The sequence below is a fragment of the Pseudophryne corroboree genome, chromosome 6 (assembly GCF_028390025.1).
Source record: "Pseudophryne corroboree isolate aPseCor3 chromosome 6, aPseCor3.hap2, whole genome shotgun sequence".
NCBI classification, from domain to species: Eukaryota; Metazoa; Chordata; class Amphibia; order Anura; family Myobatrachidae; genus Pseudophryne; species Pseudophryne corroboree.
The window spans coordinates 160,747,113-160,771,110 of NC_086449.1; positions in this window are offsets into that span (position 1 = coordinate 160,747,113).

Genomic DNA, 23,998 nt, shown 5'->3' on the forward strand with positions numbered 1-23,998 from the left:
CCCTGGAAACACGGCCCTTGCAAGTACTGTTCCTCCGACTCGGAGATCTGTATGCATGGACACCAGGATCTACACCCGGAACCCGAACCTTCATCCCTCTAGAAGGAGAGAACCGAGCAGACACCACAGGAGCGATGTCCTGGCCTTTAGGATTAAATTCAGGTGCATGTGCAGGTGAAACCCGGACCACATTTCCAACTGGAATCTTGAAAACCACTCTGGCATTAGAGCCGCTCACCAAAAAAGGCCTCTCAGGTCGCCCCCAACCGGTTAAGTAACGGAACATCCTGATGAAGTGTCACAGTAAAGCCGATCCCAACTCTGGATCTTCAGACCACTTTTCACCTGGAAAAACACCGAACTTTAACCGGTCACTTTCTACTCTGAAACCCACCTCCGATATCTGTGTTGTTGGAAACAGCAACCAATCCCTGTGTCGAAGAACAGTCAGAGAGAAACAATGATTTGCACCTTTAAACAGGGACATCTGGACAACGTCCTGATCCTGACGCACCTCTGTATGGCGTTGCGTACTATCTTCCCTTCCAGAGTGGAACGGCAAGAACTACTAGAAAAACAGTAAGGGCAAACAACCGCAACACAGAATGTTCCCCTTTGGATTCTATAAATAACCCACAGGTCCTAGTCTATTCCAGGACCAACTGAAAAATAGTAGACGAGTGCCCATCGGAGTGGGGACCAGCCCGATAGACTCAGCGACCAGTGGTGGATGTGGAGGAAACAGACAACGACATCCACTTTTGCGAACCCAACAAGGCTGCAGAACTCTTACCTTTTCACCTTCCACTGTCTGCACAGAAAGGAAAAAAGAACGGTATCGAACCGGTTAAAACGACTGCATCCCACAAAGGAATGTGTCACCAACCGTTGTGAAGGAGGCTACCTCACGAAGTTAGACTTACGAGAGGAAACCGCAGAGATTGACTGACCATAGGGCACCAAACAGCTGTATACGTTCCTCCCTCATGTCCCGGAGAGATCCTCCGCATTCTTCCGGTCACACCTCTGTCACGTAGCAGCCTGCTGCAATGTTATAAGGTAGAACAAACATAGACAAGCCTACCCACACTGGGTAGGGTAATTCTATCGGATGCCTACCCGAATATAACACTTCCTCAAGTGCATACAGTACAACAAGGTCAAAGTATAGAAATTAAATTTCACTTAGCTGCCGGCGTATGATCCCTTGTGACCGGGCTCTGCGTCGGCCAGGAGTTGACTGTCATAATGTTCTCCCCGCGATGTGAAGAGAAGAATATTCAGGCTCCTTGAGAGGATCGAATCAACTCGTCACGGCCAATCTAGATCTTAATCAACAGGGCGACCCGTACATGATAAGAATACTATTATTTCAGCATTCATGTATATACATCACGTAATACACAATAAAACACATATATCCTAACCATGCATATATAAACCTATATCTACACATATACACATATAGATATAACCTATACGCAAGTGGATTGTCCTGACCTGTTAGGTCCCTAGTGACTAATGTGTTGTGAATGTGAATGTGTATGACCATGCACTGACATAGCCCCGATGTGGATCTACTAGGAACGTTAAGGTTGACAGAAACTTAGTAAATGTCGACAGCAAGGAATAGTAAGCGGGCAAAAAATAATCACGGAACCCCGAGGGGTCCGAGGGAAGTATACAAATACAATTCTGATAACACTCCCCCCACATATACCCATAAAAATATATAAATATATATATATACAGGTACAAGGCAATAACAGCCTGACCATTTTTTTTACCCAGGAAATACCGTTGATGCCGACAGGGCATCCCCAAACAACTGTATCTCCCCTATCGTGTTTACTGTATTAATCACACAAACACCAATTTGCTAATACTTAATTTCCCGAATCAAGTACTGCCATGCGCCGGCGAAGTTGACAGTTATCCCCTTTTTTTGACAGCAGGGATTAGTAACCCGGCAAAATTACCGTCTTGCTACCCCAGGCGGTCCGAGGGAAACAACGTACAACTGTATATACACAGGTATAATTCAGATACCGCATGTCCATTTACCCTGGCGACAACCGACGGTGTCAACAGGGTCACCCATTCCATAAAATATTTACTTTTTATGTTGTAACGAGTACTTACGTGCGTCGGCGATGCCGACAGGGAACCCCATAGGATTTTTTTAACAGAACACTCACGCCTGCCGACACAAGTGTACCAAAATGGGTATATTTGAGAGGGGGCACACAGACATTACACACAAGAATGAATTCATGTACATTCTCAACTCAATTAGTGGTACATAAGTGCAACATAACACTCAAACACTATGCCCCCCCCCTTGTTTGTGTCTGACAAACTTCTTGGTGGGGACAGCAGGAAAAATGACGCTGACTTTATGTGTGAGGCTATGCCCCGCCCCCCTCGGCGTGCTATAGCTCCCCTATATACTAAAAAGCCAGGTCGAGCACCATATATAGTGTAAAACACTATACACTTACACTTACCCCCCCCCCCCCCCGTGCGCCCTGCACCCAGGCAACCGATAGCGAGCGGGAGCCCCGGCGCACCGCGGCCCGCAGCTCTAACGGGGGGTTATCACATGCGGCGCCCGGGACCCCCAAAACACATATATTCTATGCTGCCCAGGGCGCCACCCCCCCCCCCCCCGGCGCCCTGCACGCATGGAAGCCGGCGGAGGAGAATGGCGCACAGTGCGCTATAACGCGCCGGCGGGGGTCTGTATACGGAGCCCCGGCAGCACAAGCCTGTCAGTTTTAAGAAAGAGAAAAAACTAACTCGCTGCCCCGGGCGCTCCCCCCCCCCCAGCGCCCTGCACCCGTGTAAGCGGCGGCGGGAGATAAAAGGCGCGTAGCGCTAAACCACGCTGGCGGGGGAATGAAACACGGTGCTCAGGCACCGAAATGCTTTTTAATGCCAGACTACAATAAGAAAATCAGTAACTTGCTGCCCAGGGCGCTCCCCCCCCCCAGCGCCCTGCACCCTGTGAGTGCGTTGGTGTGTGGGAGCAGGGAGGGTAGCACGATCGCCGCATGTTACCTCCGTTACTGAAGTCTTCTGCCGTCACTGAAGTCTTCGGATCTTCACATACTCACCCGGCTTCTGTCTTCTGTCTTCTGTGAGGGGGGTGACGGCGGGCTCCGGGAACAAGCAGCTAGGCGCACCAAGTGATCGAACCCTCTGGAGCTAATGGTGTCCAGTAGCCGAGAAGCAGAGCCTTGAAACTCACAGAAGTAGGTCCTGCTTCTCTCCCCTCACTCCCACGATGCAGGGAGCCTGTAGCCAGCAGGTCTCCCTGAAAATAAAAAACCTAACATAAAGTCTTTTAGAGAAACTCAGTAGAGCTCCCCTAGTGTGTGACCCATCACTCCTGGGCACAAAGTCTAACTGAGGTCTGGAGGAGGGGCATAGAGGGAGGAGCCAGTTCACACCTAGTTTAAGTCTTTATAGTGTGCCCAAGCTCCTGCGGATCCGTCTATACCCCCATGGTCCTTTTGGAGTCCCCAGCATCCTCTAGGACGTATGAGAAATATATATATATATGTATATTGTAGAAGTGTATAAGATATATGGAAGTGCATAAGATATACAGTATGTGCTGCTGTGCTGACCAAGCTATCACTATAAGGAGTTACAATACACTATTAGTGAACCTATAAACGAGGATAAGAATGCTCGAAAAGCCAGGAGCCTTATCGAAATTATAACTGCACATGCGCTTGCGTTCCAAACAAAATGGGGTTTGGATAAGTCGCAATGCACATGCGCGTAAGCTAAGCAAACATAATTTAATCGAGGACAGCGGCTTATCGCACTAGTGGCCTAATTCAGACCTGATCATAGATGTGCTAAATTTAGCACATCTACGATCAGTTTCACAGACGTGCGGGGGGCGCCCCGCTTGTCTGGCTCTGCCCCGCCGCACAGGTACAAAAGCATCGCACAGTGGCGATGCTTTTGTACCTAAGGAGTAGCTCCCTACCAGCGCAGCTCCTGCGCGCTGGCAGAGAGCTACTCATCGCTCTCTGGGTCGCAGCGGCTGCGCGTGACGTCACACAGCTGCCGCAGCCCGCCCCCGCACGGTCCGGGCACGCCTGTGTTGTCCGGACCGCGCCCTCCAAAATGGCGGCCAAATGCCGCCGGCCCGCCCAGCGACCTCCTCTGCCTGTCAATCAGGCAGAGGTGATCCCGGTGCTGAGATGGCCATTGACTCTCTGGCATGCGCCGGTGCATGCGCAGTTCAGACCTGATCGCTCGCTGTACGAAAACGCACAGCAGCGATCAGGTCTGAATTAGGATCTATGGCGCAAATGTATTAAGCCTTAAAAAGTTATAAAGTGGAGACGGATACCAGTGACAAATGACCAGCCAACCAGTTCCAAACTGTCATTTTTTAAACACAGCCTGTGACATGGCAGTTAGGAAGCCAATTGGCTGGTCATTTATCACTATTAGGGGTCTATTCATTCAAGCAGTGAAAAGAGTGGAGAAGTTGCCCATGGCAACCAATCAGCAAAGTGTGCAAATAAGAAATGTTACTTCACTGCTGATTGGTTGCCATGGGCAACTTATCCACTGGCTCACTTCTCCACACTTTTCATTTTGGGCCTATGACTTCTGAGGAAGCCACTGAGAATGAGAGGCAGCGGGGAAACGCGTTAAGCTACAAAGTTACAAGTGAGTGCACACATTAGCCGGACTAACCATTCATAGATGGATACATTACCCATGGAGTGGATTCTGAAAAGCACTGCAAATACTGTATCTGTGTGCACCAGCAGTCAGGAGCAATATCTGTGTGGGAAACATGAGGCGGAAGGAACCGCATTGCCATACCTGAAAATGTATATTGCCTGGCCAGGCTTAGTAGAAATCTCAAGGTAACCAGATCACCCTTATGTTGTGAATCTATTACTAACAAATCCACTTTTTATGCTTCTGTTGCTTTTCATTCTGGCTACACTAATACAGTTTTTCGTGAGACTGAACTAGTGATGAGCGGGTTCGGTTCCTCGGAAACCGAACCCCCCCGAACTTCACCCATTTTACACGGGTCCGAGGCATAATCGGATTCTCCCGTATGGCTCGGTTAATCCGAGCGCGCCCGAACGTCATCATCCCGCTGTCGGATTCTCTTGAGATTCGGATTCTATATAAGGAGCCGCGCGTCGCCGCCATTTTCACTCGTGCATTGGAAATGTTAGGGAGAGGACGTGGCTGGCGTCCTCTCCGTTTGTGCTTATTGCTTAATTGTGGGGACTGGGGAGCAGCTGTATTATATAGGAGGAGTACAGTGCAGAGTTTTGCTGATCAGTGACCACCAGTTTTATCCGTTCTCTGCCTGAAAAACGCTCCATATCTGTGCTCAGTGTGCTGCATATATCTGTGCTCACACTGCTTTATTGTGGGGACTGGGGACCAGCAGTATTATATAGGAGGAGTACAGTGCAGAGTTTTGCTGACCAGTGACCACCAGTATACGTTATCTGCCTTAAAACCGCTCCATATCTGTGCTCAGTGTGCTGCATATATCTGTGCTCACACTGCTTTATTGTGGGTACTGGGGACCACCAGTATATTATATAGGAGGAGTAAAGTGCAGAGTTTTGCTGACCAGTGACCATCAGTATACGTTGTCTGCCTGAAAAACGCTCCATATCTGTGCTCAGTGTGCTGCATATATCTGTGCTCACACTGCTTTATTGTGGGTACTGGGGACCACCAGTATATTATATAGGAGGAGTAGAGTGCAGAGTTTTGCTGACCAGTGACCACCAGTATACGTTGTCTGCCTGAAAAACGCTCCATATCTGTGCTCAGTGTGCTGCATATATCTGTGCTCACACTGCTTTATTGTGGGTACTGGGGACCACCAGTATATTATATAGGAGGAGTACAGTGCAGAGTTTTGCTGACCAGTGACCACCAGTATATATAGCAGTACGGTACGGAAGGCCACTGCTCTACCTACCTCTGTGTCGTCAAGTATACTATCCATCTAGATTCTATACCTGTGGTGCATTTTAGTTTTGCAGTTTGCTGACAGTGACCACCAGTATATATAGCAGTACGGTACGGAAGGCCACTGCTCTACCTACCTCTGTGTCGTCAAGTATACTATCCATCCATACCTGTGGTGCATTTCAGTTGTGCGCAGTATTTATAGTAGTAGGCCATTGCTATTGATACTGGCATATAATTCCACACATTAAAAAATGGAGAACAAAAATGTGGAGGTTAAAATAGGGAAAGATCAAGATCCACTTCCACCTCGTGCTGAAGCTGCTGCCACTAGTCATGGCCGAGACGATGAAATGCCATCAACGTCGTCTGCCAAGGCCGATGCCCAATGTCATAGTAGAGAGCATGTAAAATCCAAAAAACAAAAGTTCAGTAAAATGACCCAAAAATCAAAATTGAAAGCGTCTGATGAGAAGCGTAAACTTGCCAATATGCCATTTACGACACGGAGTGGCAAGGAACGGCTGAGGCCCTGGCCTATGTTCATGGCTAGTGGTTCAGCTTCACATGAGGATGGAAGCACTCATCCTCTCGCTAGAAAAATGAAAAGACTTAAGCTGGCAAAAGCACAGCAAAGAACTGTGCGTTCTTCTAAATCACAAATCCCCAAGGAGAGTCCAACTGTGTCGGTTGCGATGCCTGACCTTCCCAACACTGGACGGGAAGAGCTTGCGCCTTCCACCATTTGCACGCCCCCTGCAAGTGCTGGAAGGAGCACCCGCAGTCCAATTCCTGATAGTCAAATTGAAGATGTCACTGTTGAAGTACACCAGGATGAGGATATGGGTGTTGCTGGCGCTGGGGAGGAAATTGACAAGGAGGATTCTGATGGTGAGGTGGGTTGTTTAAGTCAGGCACCCGGTGAGACACCTGTTGTCCGTGGGACGAATATGGCCATTGACATGCCTGGTCAAAATACAAAAAAAATCAACTCTGCGGTGTGGAACACAAATGCGGACAACAGGTGTCAAGCCGTGTGTTGCCTTTGTCAAGCTGTAATAAGTAGGGGTAAGGACGTTAACCACCTAGGAACATCCTCCCTTATACGTCACCTGGACCGCATTCATCAGAAGTCAGTGACAAGTTCAAAAACTTTGGATGACAGCGGAAGCAGTCCACTGACCACTAAATCCCTTCCTCTTGTAACCAAGCTCCTGCAAACCACACCACCAACTCCCTCAGTGTCAATTTCCACCTTACACTGGAAAGCCAATAGTCCTGCAGGCCATGTCACTGGCAAGTATGACGAGTCCTCTCCTGCCTGGGATTCCTCTGATGCATCCTTGAGTGTAACGCCTACTGCTGCTGGCGCTGCTGTTGTTGCTGCTGGGAGTCGATCGTCATCCCAGAGGGGAAGTCGGAAGACCACTTGTACTACTTCCAGTAAGCAATTGACTGTCCAACAGTCCTTTGCAAGGAAGATGAAATATCACAGCAGTCATCCTGCTGCAAAGCGGATAACTCAGGTCTTGTCAGCCTGGGTGGTGAGAAACGTGTGTCCGGTATCCACCGTTAATTCACAGGCAACTAGAGACTTGATTGAGGTACTGTGTCCCCGGTACCAAATACCATCTAGGTTCCATTTCTCTAGGCAGGCGATACCGAAAATGTACACAGACGTCAGATAAAGAGTCACCAGTGTCCTAAAAAATGCAGTTGTACCTAATGTCCACTTAACCACGGACATGTGGACAAGTGGAGCAGGGCAGACTCAGGACTATATGACTGTGACAGCCCACTGGGTAGATGTATTGCCTCCCGCAGCAAGAACAGCAGCGGCGGCACCAGTAGCAGCATCTCGCAAACGCCAACTCGTTCCTAGGCAGGCTACGCTTTGTATCACCGCTTTCCATAAGAGGCACACAGCTGACAACCTCTTACGGAAACTGAGGAACATCATCGCAGAATGGCTTACCCCAATTGGACTCTCCTGGGGATTTGTGACATCGGACAACGCCAGCAATATTGTGCGTGCATTACATCTGGGCAAATTCCAGCACGTCCCATGTTTTGCACATACATTGAATTTGGTGGTTCAGAATTATTTAAAAAACGACAGGGGCGTGCAAGAGATGCTGTCGGTGGCCCGAAGAATTGCGGGCCACTTTCGGCATTCAGCCACCGCGTGCCAAAGACTGGAGCACCAGCAAGCACTCCTGAACCTGCCCTGCCATCATCTGAAGCAAGAGGTGGTAACGAGGTGGAATTCAACCCTCTATATGCTTCAGGGGATGGAGGAGCAGCAAAAGGCCATTCAAGCCTATACATCTGCCCACGATATAGGCAAAGGAGGGGGAATGCACCTGACTCAAGCGCAGTGGAGAATGATTTCAATGTTGTGCAAGGTTCTGCAACCCTTTGAACTTGCCACACGTGAAGTCAGTTCAGACACTGCCAGCCTGAGTCCGGTCATTCCCCTCATCAGGCTTTTGCAGAAGAAGCTGGAGACATTGAAGGAGGAGCTAAAACAGAGCGATTCCGCTAGGCATGTGGGACTTGTGGATGGAGCCCTTAATTCGCTTAACCAGGATTCACGGGTGGTCAATCTGTTTAAATCAGAGCACTACATTTTGGCCACCGTGCTCGATCCTAGATTTAAAACTTACGTTGTATCTCTCTTTTCAGCAGACACAAGTCTGCAGAGGTTCAAAGAACTGCTGGTGAGAAAATTGTCAAGTCAAGCGGAACGTGACCCGTCAACAGCTCCTCCTTCACATTCTCCCACAACTGGGGGTGCGAGGAAAAGGCTAAGAATTCCGAGCCCACCCGCTGGCGGTGATGCAGAGCAGTCTGGAGTGAGTGCTGACATCTGGTCCGGACTGAAGGACCTGCCAACGATTACTGACATGTCATCTACTGTCACTGCATATGATTCTCTCACCATTGAAAGAATGGTGGAGGATTATATGAGTGACCGCATCCAAGTAGGCACGTCAGACAGTCCGTACGTATACTGGCAGGGAAAAGAGGCAATTTGGAGGCCCATGCACAAACTGGCTTTATTCTACCTAAGTTGCCCTCCCTCCAGTGTGTACTCCGAAAGAGTGTTTAGTGCAGCCGCTCACCTTGTCAGCAATCGGCGTACGAGGTTACTTCCAGAAAATGTGGAGAAGATGTGGTTCATCAAAATGAATTATAATCAATTCCTCCGTGGAGACATTCACCAGCAGCAATTGCCTCCAGAAAGTACACAGGGATCTGAGATGGTGGATTCCATTGGGGACGAATTAATAATATGTGAGGAGGGGGATGTACACAGTGAAAGGGGTGAGGAATCGGAGGATTATGATGAGGTGGACATCTTGCCTCTGTAGAGCCAGTTTGTACAAGGAGAGATTGATTGCTTCTTTTTTGATGGGGGCCCAAACCAACCAGTCATTTCAGTCACAGTCATGTGGCAGACCCTGTCGCTGAAATGATGGGTTCGTTAAAGTGTGCATATCCTGTTTATACAACATAAGGGTGGGTGGGAGGGCCCAAGGATAATTCCATCTTGCACCTCTTTTTTCTTTCATTTTTCTTTGCATCATGTGCTGTTTGGGGACTGTTTTTTTAAGTGCCATCCTGTCTGACACTGCAGTGTCACTCCTAGATGGGCCAGGTGATTGTGTCGGCCACTTGTGTCGCTTAGCTTAGTCACACAGCGACCTTGGTGCGCCTCTTTTTTCTTAGCATCTTGTGCTGTTTGGGGACTATTTTTTTGAAGTGCCATCTTGCCTGACACTGCAGTGCCACTCCTAGATGGGCCAGGTGTTTGTGTCGGCCACTTGTGTCGCTTAGCTTAGCCATCCAGCGACCTCGGTGCAAATTTTAGGACTAAAAATAATATTGTGAGGTGTGAGGTGTTCAGAATAAACTGAAAATGAGTGGAAATTATGGTTATTGAGGTTAATAATACTATGGGATCAAAATGACCCCCAAATTCTATGATTTAAGCTGTTTTTGAGGGTTTTTTGAACACCCGAATCCAAAACACACCCGAATCCGACAAAAAAATTTCAGGGAGGTTTTGGCAAAACGCGTCCGAATCCAAAACACGACCGCGGAACCGAATCCAAAACCCGAAAAATTTCCGATGCACATCTCTAGACTGAACTATGTCTATATAAAGATTGCAATATTGTATTCTGCTATCTGCAGCATAAGCACCATGGAAAATTGTTACTTTCTACTAAAGCAGGGATGGGGAACCTCCTAGGAAAGTAGGCGTGGCCATACACATAATGGCCACAGTAATAGCTGCTTACACATACTGCCGCCAGTAATGCCCGCAGTAGTATCAGTTACACAATGTCCCCAGTAGTGTCAGATACACATAATGCCCTAAGTATAGTGCCAGTTACACATTATGTCCCCAGTAGTGCCATATACACATAATGCCCCAGTATAGTGCCAAATACACATAATGCCCCAGTATAGTGCCAGCAGGACACTCACCACCATTGCAGGACAGGTCCCATCCAGACTCCTGCACACCACTGGTCCAGGTCTTGGATCTGCTCTGCAGCTCAGCCATTCCTCCCACCCGCCTGCAGCCAGCTGTCTCACATCACCGCCCAAAGCGGTCTGCCACGCACTGAATCATGGGAGATGTAGTTTTCTCCCACTGTACACTGTATACATGATGCCGTGTACGGCGGATGGCTTCCACTCTGCGGCTGCCATGGCAGGGCCCTGGGCTGGACCGAATGCTTGTCCAGGTCGTATAAGGCCCACGGGCCGGAGTTTCCCCTCCCCTGTACTAAAGGATAACTGCCTTACATTCTTAACTGTTGCTTGTATGCTTTATGCAAATCACCTTTAACCAACAAAAGGACACTGGTGGACTTAATATTTTGTTACCTCACTGAATTTGGCAGCACTGAGAAAAGAGTTTAACCTTTGAGTGGATGCCTATTCCCATATTATTAAATTATATGGAATATATGTTATTATAATGTGTATTTTTTTAAAGAAAGATATTGGCCGGTGTACTTATATTACGTTTATTGTGACTGTGTTTATTTCATGTGCAGTATCAAAATAACCTATTCCTAAAACGCTGTTTGTTATCCTTTTTCTTATTTTTGATATATATTAAAGGGCTGAGTATCCCTTAAAAACAGCTGCATAGTGGATAGGTCATTTAAAACACAAGATCAGTGCTCAGTCATTTGGTTGATCCCCATGGAAACCTATGGGGGATTCAGCTGCGGGCGGCAATGGAGAGATACCTTCTGCTATCCCTCCTTCATACATTCCAGGGATTCTTAATATTTGTGGCTCACCCCCGAAAATGGATGTTTTCGTGGACATAGCCACAAATATTGTTTGATAAATGGACCCCTAAATGTCTCCATATACCACACCCCCCCTACACCCAGACACCAGTGTGGATGTCTCCATGTTCCCGTTCCCCTGTCAATAGTGTGTATGTCTCAATGTCATTTGTACCCCCACCCCTGGTCGCCAGGGTGGATGTCTCCATGTCCCTCACTCCTGATTCCCACCAGTGTAGAAGGTCCCAATCCAGATGTTCCCAGCCTCCCACCCCACCTGAGGAGATGGTACTGAACAGGGGGTTTCCTTCATGCTGTTCTGTGATTGAGCATCAGGGGTCGTAGGAGTGTGTACCGAGCCCTGATTGGACAAAACATGCTCCCTCCTTTGACTATTTTGGGGTACTAGCAGGATTTTGTGTGTGTGTGTGTATTTTATTATAGTTTATTTGCTTTGCCTTCATTTCCACTTTATGTAGACACTGTAAGGACCCGTAAGAGGCCCCATACCAGTAACTTGTTTAGGGCCACTTGAAGTGTAAATCTGGCTTTGTGCAAGTACCAATACAGATGATGACCTGCGAACACTAGAACAGTGGGCGGGATAGGCTTGCACTTTCAGACACAGATTTGCGACTCAGGCCGATTGTTGCATTAGGTATATGGAAGTGGGAGGCTGTAGGGAAAAGCAGCCACAGAAACGCTACGACTCAGAATCAGGCCGATAGTATTTACAGACAAAAAATAATAATCTGTGTTTTCAACTATTTACATCACGCATGTGTGAGTTTCTCTACACAAAACAGGAATATAAGAGCAGGTCCAGAGAATTAAATTCAGCATAAAGAGGCCTAAAATTCAGCTATTGAAATCCCAGTTGACAATTCTTATACGGACCATTTAAGTTGATGGTTTTAAACTGTTGCACGTTTCTGATCGGCTGGTGCAGCTATTTGGAGTACATTTATATAGCACTAACTCGTGCTAGTTCTTTGTGCCTCATTATTTTCACTGCTCAGGCTTAATTCTACTCTTTATTGTTGAATCTTTGTTTAACTACTTAATTGGCATGGTCAGATCACGTGCGAGTGTGCCACCCCCACTGTGTCCCTCAGTTTTTGACGAGGAGATCCATTTGGCAGATGTGCATAATATTATATTTAAATATTAAAAAAATTACTTCTTAAACTACATTAAAGATGTATCAACAGTTTTGAAGAGAAAAATCGTCAGTTAAGTGGTTAAGAAGGAAAAGAGCCCATTGCTGTGCACTAATGATCCTTGTCCTTTAAAACACAATACACATAGGTTTTACAGCATTCTTCTATAGCCGCCCACTCTTCCCCTGACAGCCCGACACAGCCATAATCTAAGGTAAACATCAGGTTAGACTTATTCTGTTCTACAGCAGCTCTCAAACAATGAAAATGTGGGCAGGGAGATAATTAGCCATAGCAGGCTATCACATGGATGCATCTATACCATGATGTCACTGGTTACTTATTCTCTGTACAGTGCTGCCGCTGCGTAATAAGGAAAACATAATAATTTGATACCATTCAACACACACATTTATTCAAATAGGTACGCAGATATAGGACGTCAATATACGTTTCTTAAATACTAGGGGCCTGATGCAGAGTGTATTTCACGTTTCCGCATTGCGCATGCTCTGGAACCGAGCAAGTGAAAGTAGTGTCACTTCCACAATGTTACCCCTCACCGCCATCTCCGCTCCATGTTCCCACAAGCACTTCTGCAGTCTCTCTTACCCCCTTCTCACCAGCACATTTCCTGTCCCCTGCCAGCAAGGGACCAATAGGAATTACCAGCGGTTGGGAAGCCGGTTGTCAGTATACCAACAGCGGGCCGAGCGCTAGAAAACCCCTTGTGGGCTCGCTGTGTTCGCCACAGGTTATATGAGAGAAGAGCATGTGGCGCCGGTATTCCGGTGGCGGAATTTCATCGCTAGTCGGGATTCCAGCGTCGGCATTGTGACTGCCGGGATCCCGACTAGCAGTATTTTATCCACTCCCCCTTAGGGGAACTACTAAACACCCCACAACTTTCAATGTCATTTCTACAATGTTCTACTTACTGGAGCTGGAAGCCTGATCAGGGATCAGATCTGCTGGAGCAAGTAATGGGCAGTCCTTTCAACTAATCAACTCAGCCTTTAAATACCGGATGACCTAGGAGGCAGGTATCTACCTTCGAGAAAGTCACGTGAACGTGACGAAACGCGTCAGGACCCGCCCCTATCCACACTCAGCTCAGGTGAAATCTTCCAGGTGTTCCTTGGTCCCCGCTGCTCCCTCCGTCTACAGCATCCGACATCAGCGGCTTCAGCGCACACGCCGCCACGACCGGGTTGTGAGAGACGGTCCATTCCTTTCCGCTGCACAGCGTATATGGGCATTGCAGGACATTGAAGCCGAGGACGCTCGGCTCTTACCAGCCCATTTTGGAAAGGTATTGAATATCAATTTCAACTGAGGGACTTTTAATTCATTAGGATCCTACCAACACACCTGGTATTTATCAACTATCTAACAAGTGAATCACGGAACTTTTCACCCCAATAAGCTGAGTTATTACAATATACCACTAGTTCACGTCTAGTGATTGTTCTTATATATATTTATATATATTATTCACCGGTTATTTGATAATTAATCTTTTTATATGTTTTATTAATAAACATTGTTATTTTTTACGTTGGCTCTCTGTACATTATGTTTCGTTCCTGATATTCAGCGCAGCCGTTTGTTCTTTTTCTATGCTATCACCACAATACTACACATAGTATTCCGGCAAGCGCAGACTATCAGGAACATAAAATTGTGATTATTTAATTCTATGAAACACGTATTGGTTTTCACTTTTTATTTTGATGATTAGGCGCTCGTTTGTTGCAGTTTTTTGTTTTGGTCTTCTATTGTAGATATCTGTGGATATCCTGCTAGCTGCCCTATCATCCATTGTTTTCTCTTATCTTTGAATCGGTATTTAATAAATCCTAGATAATAATAGTTAGTGTTGATTATGGCAGATCTGACTTGTTTATCTGAATGTGCTAGGAGGAGACGGTGTTATGAGGCTAATTTCAATGAAGATCCCACAATCACCTCCCCCTCTGTAACTCAGAATGATTATGAGAAGGAATTCAACATTCTCTTTTATAAATTGGAGGATCTGATGAAAACTGAAACCCGCCACTGGTGGGATATGATTACGTTACAGAAATACATTAAGAATAAAAAAATCCCCAGAGGTCTGAGGATATTCAAAACGTTATCCTTTGTGGATGATCCCTCATTAAAAACCAAATGGGACTCCCTATTAGATGACTGTTCCTATTCACTAATGGAACTTCTGATTAATTATCGCAGAGAGAAGACCCTCATACTATCGCAGGAAATTGAGGAAACAAGGAAACGTTTAAGTATATATTCTGATCATCCTCAATTTCAACATAATGACTCCAAATTAAATCATAAAATTTAGTTATATGAGAAGGAGGTGATAGATGGGAAAAATAGGAAATTTACGAGAGACACTGAGGACTACAATCAGGACAAAGTCCGGAGTTTTAATAAGAGAACTCATTCTTTTATTAGGGGGAGATCCAGGAGCTTTTCAAATCAAAGATTGAAAAGAGATAGGAGTTATCATAATAACTTTAAAAATAATGCTAAGAAAGGGTTAAACCCAACTCAGCAGTATCAGACAGATAAATACTCATACCCTCCAAATATCAATAGACAGGATCCTGGACAGATCCCTTCTAGTAATATGTCCGGGACAGATCCCTCAGTGAGACCAAAGAACACTACACACATCAATCCCTCCTGTGAAACCAGTCTCCCTAACTCTAGTAATTTTTTAGAGAGGGATCAGAGGATTCTAAAACAAAAACTCCCATATCATATGCACAATCATTACGACATATTAAGAATAGACTCCCCAAAAAGACCAAGGGAAGAAGGCAGAGAGGATGCAGAGGAGGCAGGAGGTTACAAAGAAAAAAAGCGAGACATGAGACTATAAATCAGACCAATATCTATAATTTGTCCTCCACCCACATTTCTCCAGCAGAGTCTACACTTTTAGCTAAGGGCCTTAAATTTGCCCCTTCTAAACCACCTACATTTTTTAATTTATTTGTGGAACTCAATACCTATACACGCACTTTAGCACGCAAAAGGTACTTTGCAACTAAGAATTTGACTAAACGTAAACTTGATGGCACACCGATTCTGTTAGATGATCAAGATAGAGTAGGCATAGATATGCTGGAATCCCTACTTCTTGAAAACAATACTGTAGATTCTGGGGTACAGATCTATAATCAAAGTCGTACCAATGAACGTAATCTTAAATTTAGAAATAAATCGCAATTCTACCCACTACATCATAGGAGCCCAGCCATTGATATATTCTACAAGAAAACATTGGATGACTTTAATAGTCTATGTAAGAAAGAATCAAAAAGATTCAAATATAGACATAATCTAACAGTTCAGGAGAGATTGGCTTTACAAAAACTTGCCAATGATCCCTCCCTTGTCATTAAGTCGGCAGACAAGGGAGGAGGCATTGTCATTCAAAACACTGAGGATTATCTGACAGAGGCTTTCAGACAACTTAATGATAGGAATACATATGTTAAATTATCATCCAATCCTGCACATGATTTTCATAGATCACTAACTATTATAGTTAAAGATGCCTTGGATAAAGGCATCATATCCAAGGAAGAATTTAGATATTTGATTCCCACACACCCTGTCACTCCCACTTATTATCATTTACCCAAAATTCACAAATCCCTCACTGCACCCCCTGGTCGGCCAATTATTTCTGGTGTTGGGTCCCTCACTTCTAATTTATCACACTTTGTTGATTATTTTTTACAGCCACTCGCCTCCTCTTTACGCTCTCACATCAGGGATACTACATGTTTTCTAAATGATATTTCAAACATTAATTGGAAAAGCTCCTATTTCTTTATGACCTGCGATGTGCAGGCATTATACTCTAATATTCCGCATAAGAGAGGTCTATCTACGATAGCAGAATCTCTCTCTAAAACTAGTACGATTGATTCAGAGTTACAAAAATTCATACTGGACTCAATCAATTTTATATTATCTCACAATTTTTTTGTATTTAATAAGGAATATTATTTACAGATACTTGGGACGGCCATGGGGACGAGGTTCGCGCCGAGCTTCGCTAACCTATACATGGGTGCCTTCGAGGAGGAGCATGTGTGGGGGCGGAGCTGCGGCGCGGACCTCGTCTACTATGGCCGTTACATAGATGACATGTTTTTTATCTTTGATGGTGACATATCCTCATCTTCTGATTTCATCACTTCTTTGAATAACAACAGTTATAATTTAATTTTCACTGGTACTGGGCACCAATCATCCATCACTTTTTTGGATATTTCACTTGATATTATTGAGGGCAAAATATCCACAAAAACGTTTCGCAAGGAGGTAGACACTTTAAACTTTATCCATTATAGTAGTTCACACCACAAATCATGGTTGAACAATGTCCCTTATGGACAATTTAGACGCATAAAACGTAATTGCAGCAATAGAGTGGACTTTCAATTACAAGCGGATGAATTATCTAAATCCTTCTATAATCGTGGCTATCCAGCAAGATTGATTGAAACAGCACGGGAGAGAACGGATGCTTTAGATAGAAGGGATCTTCTGAAAACAAAAACCCACATATGTAAATTTGCACAAGACCAGCCACATTTCATGTCACAGTTCAACTGTGCTTCTTCTAAGATTAGAAACATCATCTACAATAATCACTCTATTCTTCTTACAGATAAGATCCTTCGATCTGAACTTAAAGATACCCCCTCAGTGATATTTAGAAAATCAAATAATTTACAACAACAACTAGCTCCAAGCCTCTTTGTTGATAGAAGACTCACTAATGAGAGTTCAACATCAGCTGGCAATATACAGTGGCTCCCGAAAATAGTAGGGTGTTTCAAATGTGGTGCTAAAAAATGTATCACATGTTCATATATTCAGAATAATACAAAAAGCTTTGGTGCCTCAGATTCATCTGAATTTGAGATATGTTCTCATATCAATTGCAATAGTTCCTTTGTGATTTATATATTGGTTTGTAAATGTAATTTAATGTATGTAGGTAGAACAACTCGTAAACTCAGGACGAGGTTTCTTGAGCATAGACGTAACATCCAAAAGGGCCTAATATTTCATAGTGTCTCCAGACATTTTTTAGAAAAGCATCATAAAGATCCAGATGACATCCAACTAGTGGGTATAGAGATCATCAAACCCACAATACGGGGGGGAGATAGATATAGAAAACTATGTCTTAGGGAAAATTATTGGATACATAAATTAAGAACACTTACACCGGAAGGGCTCAATGAAAGTATAGAATTTGATCTTTCATGAAAATTCATTTCTATTCCGACTCTCCTTTTATTACATCTGAGTAACATCTGTGCAGATTGTCCAATAATTCCAAGTATAGAAACTATCTCCCCCCCCCCTTCCCCCCCCCCCCTTTCCCAACCCTATAGTGCATATTTACATGAAATAAAACATCTGTATTATGAATACACACTTTGGTATCATCTGTCTGGTGATGATTCCCTGAAATATCTAGAGGTTGATGAAGGAAGTCCATCTGCAATACATTATCATCATCATATGTAGGACTGTTCTTTTTTTTCCCATTTTTTGTTTATATATTTTTTCCTTTTTCTTTTGTTTATATTTATCTTTTATTTTTTAGTTTTATCATAACACAACAAAGAAAATATTTTTACTATATCTAATAACGATGTTCCATACAAAGGATGTTCTAATCACTAATCAGATTCATCTATAGAATTAGGAATATGTCCTTCTATATGAGATATCCATTCGTTAGACTACTCTTACCCTTGTTACAATATATTGAAACAAGCTAATTACTGTGTTTATCTCTCAGTCTGTCCTCTATATAATCATCAGACTCAGTGGCGCATCAGGTTAGAGGACAGACCAGCATTAGTTTTGAATCCTAGAGTTCGAATCATGTCTATACCAACGTTTAAAAAGTTTTCCCTCTTGGTCCGATTTTTTATGCAGAGGTGATTTATATAAATAGATATACTTTTTTCCCTTTGATTAAACTTCTCTTAACCGAAAACGGCACCACTAGTATATACACGGATAATAATATTTGTCCAGTGAACCTTGTGATAAATGTCTGCTACTCATTATAGGTGAAGCTATTAGGTGATCTAATTTGTGGTGAATCAATACACCTGTCATGACACCTGAACTGAAACCATGATCTGCAATGGCTTACTATTTACTACAATATAAAGTATAACCACATTAAATTTACACCTTTCTCTGACACCAATAAGTCTATTATAAATGTATCTTTCTCTAGTCATTTCTGCCAACTATATATAATGTTATGTGTTAGTACATGAGAGCCTTCGTTTTATGCATTTTTATTGCTTTTAACATTGCTGATGACATTCACCTGTCCACACTAATCAACTCAGCCTTTAAATACCGGATGACCTAGGAGGCAGGTATCTACCTTCGAGAAAGTCACGTGAACGTGACGAAACGCATCAGGACCCGCCCCTATCCACACTCGGCTCAGGTGAAATCTTCCAGGTGTTCCTTGGTCCCCGCTGCACCCTCCGTCTACAGCATCCGACATCAGCGGCTTCAGCGCACACGCCGCCACGACCGGGTTGTGAGAGAGACGGTCCATTCCTTTCCGCTGCACAGCGTATATGGGCTTTGCAGGACATTGAAGCCGAGGACGCTCGGCTCTTACCAGCCCATTTTGGAAAGGTATTGAATATCAATTTCAACTGAGGGACTTTTAATTCATTAGGATCCTACCAACACACCTGGTATTTATCAACTATCTAACAAGTGAATCACGGAACTTTTCACCCCAATAAGCTGAGTTATTACAATATACCACTAGTTCACGTCTAGTGATTGTTCTTATATATATTTATATATATTATTCACCGGTTATTTGATAATTAATCTTTTTATATGTTTTATTAATAAACATTGTTATTTTTTACGTTGGCTCTCTGTACATTATGTTTCGTTCCTGATATTCAGCGCAGCCGTTTGTTCTTTTTCAATGGGCAGTCCTTTCAGCCTTATGCCCTAGGCAGTTGCACTACCATCAGTACAGCCCTATAGTAGTGGGGTGTACTTACAAAGGCATGGACTGGATCACTGAGAGCCATCACCAGGATCTCTTGTTGTACACAGTTTACACATCTTTATCAGCTCCTGACAATTATTTCTCCTCTCATTTACATTTTATCTCTATTATTTCTAATTATCATCTTCTCCTCATTGTGCTGATCCTTCACTGGGCCTTCACCCACCGATGTGATCTCTCTGATTTCTGTAACTCTTCCTTCCCTCTCTCTGACTACCATCTGCTTTCTTTCACCCTCTCATCATAGAAACATAGAATTTGACGGCAGATAAGAACCACTTGGCCCATCTAGTCTGCCCCTTTTTTTTATCCTTTAGGTAATCTCAACCCTTTTTGAACCTTAATTCTTTGTAAGGATATTCATATGCCTATCCCAAGCATGTTTAAATTGCTCTACAGTCTTAGCCTCTACCACCTCTGATGGGAGACTATTCCACTTATCCACTACCCTTTCTGTGAAGTAATTTTTCCTTAAATTTCCCCTGAACCTCCCCCCCTCCAGTTTCAGTGTATGTCCTCCAGTTCTAATATTTCTCTTCCTTTGAAGAATGTTTCCCTCCTGAACTTTGTTAAGACCCTTGATATATTTTAAAGTTTCTATCATGTCCCCCCTTTCCCTTCTCTCCACCAAACTGTACATGTTAAGATCTTTTAGCCTTTCCGGGTACGTTTTGTGATGTAGGCCATGCACCATTTTAGTTGCCCTTCTTTGTACACTCTCTAATGTATTTATATCCTTCTGAAAATATGGTCTCCAGAACTGGACACAGTATTCCAGATGGGGCCGCACCAATGACCTATACAGTGGCATTATCACTTCCTTTTTCCTACTACTGATTCCTCTCCCTATGCAACCAAGCATCTGACTTGCCTTTCTCATTGCTTTGTTGCATTGCTTTCCTGCCTTCAAGTCACTTGAAATAGTGACTCCTAAATCCATTTCCTCCTCAGTAGTTTCCATTATAGTACCCTTGATACTATATTTAGCCTTTTGGTTTTTGAGACCCAAGTGCATGATTTTGCATTTTTTAGCATTAAACTGTAGTTGCCACGTTCTTGACCATTTCTCAAGCCTACCTAGGTCATCAATCATTTGTTTTACCCCTCCCGGTGTGTCTACCCTGTTGCATATCTTTGTATCATCTGCAAAAAGGCATACCTTCCCTTCAATACCATCTGCAATGTCACCAACAAAGATATTAAAGAGAACTGGACCAAGTACAGATCCCTGGGGTACTCCACTGGTAACATTTCCCTCCATAGATTGCACTCCATTAACTACCACTGTCTGTTTCCTATCCTGCAACCAGGTTCTTATCCATTTAACTGTTTTATAATCCACCCCCACGCTTTCAAGTTTATTTAGCAGTCTGCGATGTGGGACAGTGTCAAATGCCTTACTAAAGTCTAGATATGCTACATTTACAGCTCCCCCTTGATCTATTATTTTTGTCACAGAGTCAAAAAAGTCAATAAGATTTGTTTGGCATGATCTACCACCAGTAAATCCATGCTGTTTTGGATCCTGTAAGTGGTTTGATTTAAGATATTCCACAACTCTTTCTTTTAATAGTTTTTCCATTACTTTCCCCACTACTGATGTAAGGCTTACTGGTCTGTAGTTACTTGCTTCTTCCTTGCTTCCACTTTTGTGCAGTGGAACTACATTTGCTCTTTTCCAGTCCTCTGGAATAGCACCTGTATTTCGTGACTGGTTAAATAATTCTGTTAACGGTGTAACCAGCACATCTTTTAGCTCTTTGAGTATTCTTGGGTGTATCCCATCTGGTCCCATTGATTTATCCACTTTTAGTTGTGAAAGGTCTGTTAGGACCTTCTCCTCTGTAAATGTACTTTCAACTACCTTATTTTTTATGAATGTCCTTGCAACTTAACTGTGGCCCCATCCCTTCTTCTGTAGTAAATACTGAGCAAAAATAATTATTTAGGTGATCTGCTATTGCCTTGTCACCCTCCACCAAATGCTCACTCTCTGTCTTAAGTCTTATTATTCCTCCATTTGATTTTCTCCTTTCACTTATATACTTAAAAAAAAAAGTTTTTCCCCCTTTATCTACTGACTGGGCCATTTTTTCCTCAGCTTCTGCCTTTGCACGTCTGATCACTTTCTTAGCATCCTTCCGTCTGTCAAGATACACCTCTTTGTCATTATTATTTTGAGTCTGTTTGTATTTACTAAAAGCCATCTTTTTTGTTTTCACACTAGTTGATACTTCTTTTGTGAACCACACTGGCTTCCTTTTCGTGGTGCTTTTCCTAACCCTTTTGATACAAAGATCAGTTGCACTTAGTATTGCACTTTTCCGTTTTTCCCACCTCTCCTGCACTCCTTCCAAGTTCCACCAGTCCGCCAATGAATCACTTAAACATCTCCCCATTTTTGCAAAATCAGCATTTCTAAAATCCAACACCTTTGTTTTTGTGTGACAGGAGTTGGATCCTGTCTTTATACTAAACCATACTGCTTGATGATCACTGGATCCCAGGTGCTCACCCACATATATGTCGGATATCCTATTACCATTTGTAAGAATTAAATCTAATATTGAATCTTTACGAGTGGGCTCCATCACCAATTGCTTGAGAGATGCTCCCTGTAAGGAATGTAGAAATTTGCCACTTGTAGCTGAACTTGCAAAAGACCCCTCCCAATTTACATCAGGTAAATTAAAGTCTCCCATGATTATGACTTCTCCCTTTAAAGCCATTTTAGTGATGTCCAACAATAGGTTCCTGTCCAAATCCTGGCCTGGTGGTCTATAGATCACCCCAATGCGAATAATATCCTTCTCCCAGGTTTCTATGGTGACCCAAAGGGCCTCAGTTTTGTGTTCAATATTTTGTATTAAAGTAGCATTTATGCTTTTTTTCACATACATTGCTACCCCTCCTCCTATTCTTCCTATTCTATCCTTCCTAAATAAATTGTATCCTGGTATAGCTATGTCCCAGTCATGATTTTCATTGCACCATGACTCTGTAATTGCCACAAAATCCAGGTTATCCCTTGTCATTATCGCAATTAGCTCTGGAATTTTGTCTCCTAAGCTCCTAGCATTTGCACACATAGCTTTAAGAATTTTGTCTGTGCATTTGTTATTAGTAGCCATGTCCAGACTGTACAAAATAAATGACAAGTTTAAAGTTGAAATTACCTGTTTGGGGATGTTGCTCAGTGTTTGGTATATATATATATTTTTTTTACTAATCAGGAATCACACTGTGTCCTTTACACCATGAATACACCTCCCTAAATGTAAAGATATAGTACACCTGACCACAATGACCAAATGAGGTAAACACCAGAGAGCATGCAATAATAAACTATGTTTCACTGTGCAACTTCCCCACACATGCAATGCCAATTACAAGCCAATCATCTTCACCTCTCTACGCCCAGACCCACCAGACGCAATCTCGGATCTCTTGACCCCGCTATCCTGTCTTCCCGAGACTTTCCTCTCTCCTCTTTCCACCATGACCTGTCCCAACCAGGCAGCCTCCTTCTATAACTCTTCCCTAACCTCTGCTCTCGACTCTGTGGCCCCCCTCTCCTCTGTCCCCCTCCGCCACTCTAAACCCCAACCCTGACACACCAAAGTAACACGATTCTTACAAAAATTCCTGCTCCAGTTTTTTCTCTCCTCCTACAGCTCTACACTTTCCCTTGCCAAGCAATCCTTTTACCAAGTACACATTTCTTCTCAGTCCTCCAGTCCACGCCATCTCTGTGAAGCATTCAACAATCTCCTTCGCCCGCCTCCTCCTCCCCTCACTGCCATTGACTTTCCCTCCTTCACCTCCAAAATTGAGGAAATCAGTCACAATTTCTTCTCCTGTCACCCCTCTGTTGCCCCACCTACCCTCATCACCCTTCTCCTCCATCTATCCCACCCTGTCCTCCTTCCGTCCCACCACAGACATGGAAGCCCATGCCCTCAACCTGCACCCCCTTTCCTCCTGTCTTCCCCGCTCCCTCTCCCACACTGCCTGCTCCCACCTTGCTCACCTCTTCAACCTATCACTCTCTACCGGCATCTTTCCCTTACTATTCAAACATGCTCTGGTCTCACCTATTCTCAAAAAACTTAATCTCGACCCTTCATTACCAGCTACCGCCCCATCTCTCTTCTCCCATTCGCCTCCAAACTATTTGAACGACTGGTCTACAGCCATCTCACAAGTTACCTCTCTGACAACTCCATCCATGATTCACAACAATCTGCCTTTCGCCCACTCCACTCCACAGAGACTGCCCTGGTGAAAGTCACAAATGACCTGCTTTCGGCCAAATCCAGAGGCCACTTCTCTCTGCTGCCTTTGCCACCGTGGATCATCCTCTCCTCCTCCGCACACTCCAAAACATTGGCCTCTCTAGCACTGTCCTTGACTGGTTTACCTCTTACCTC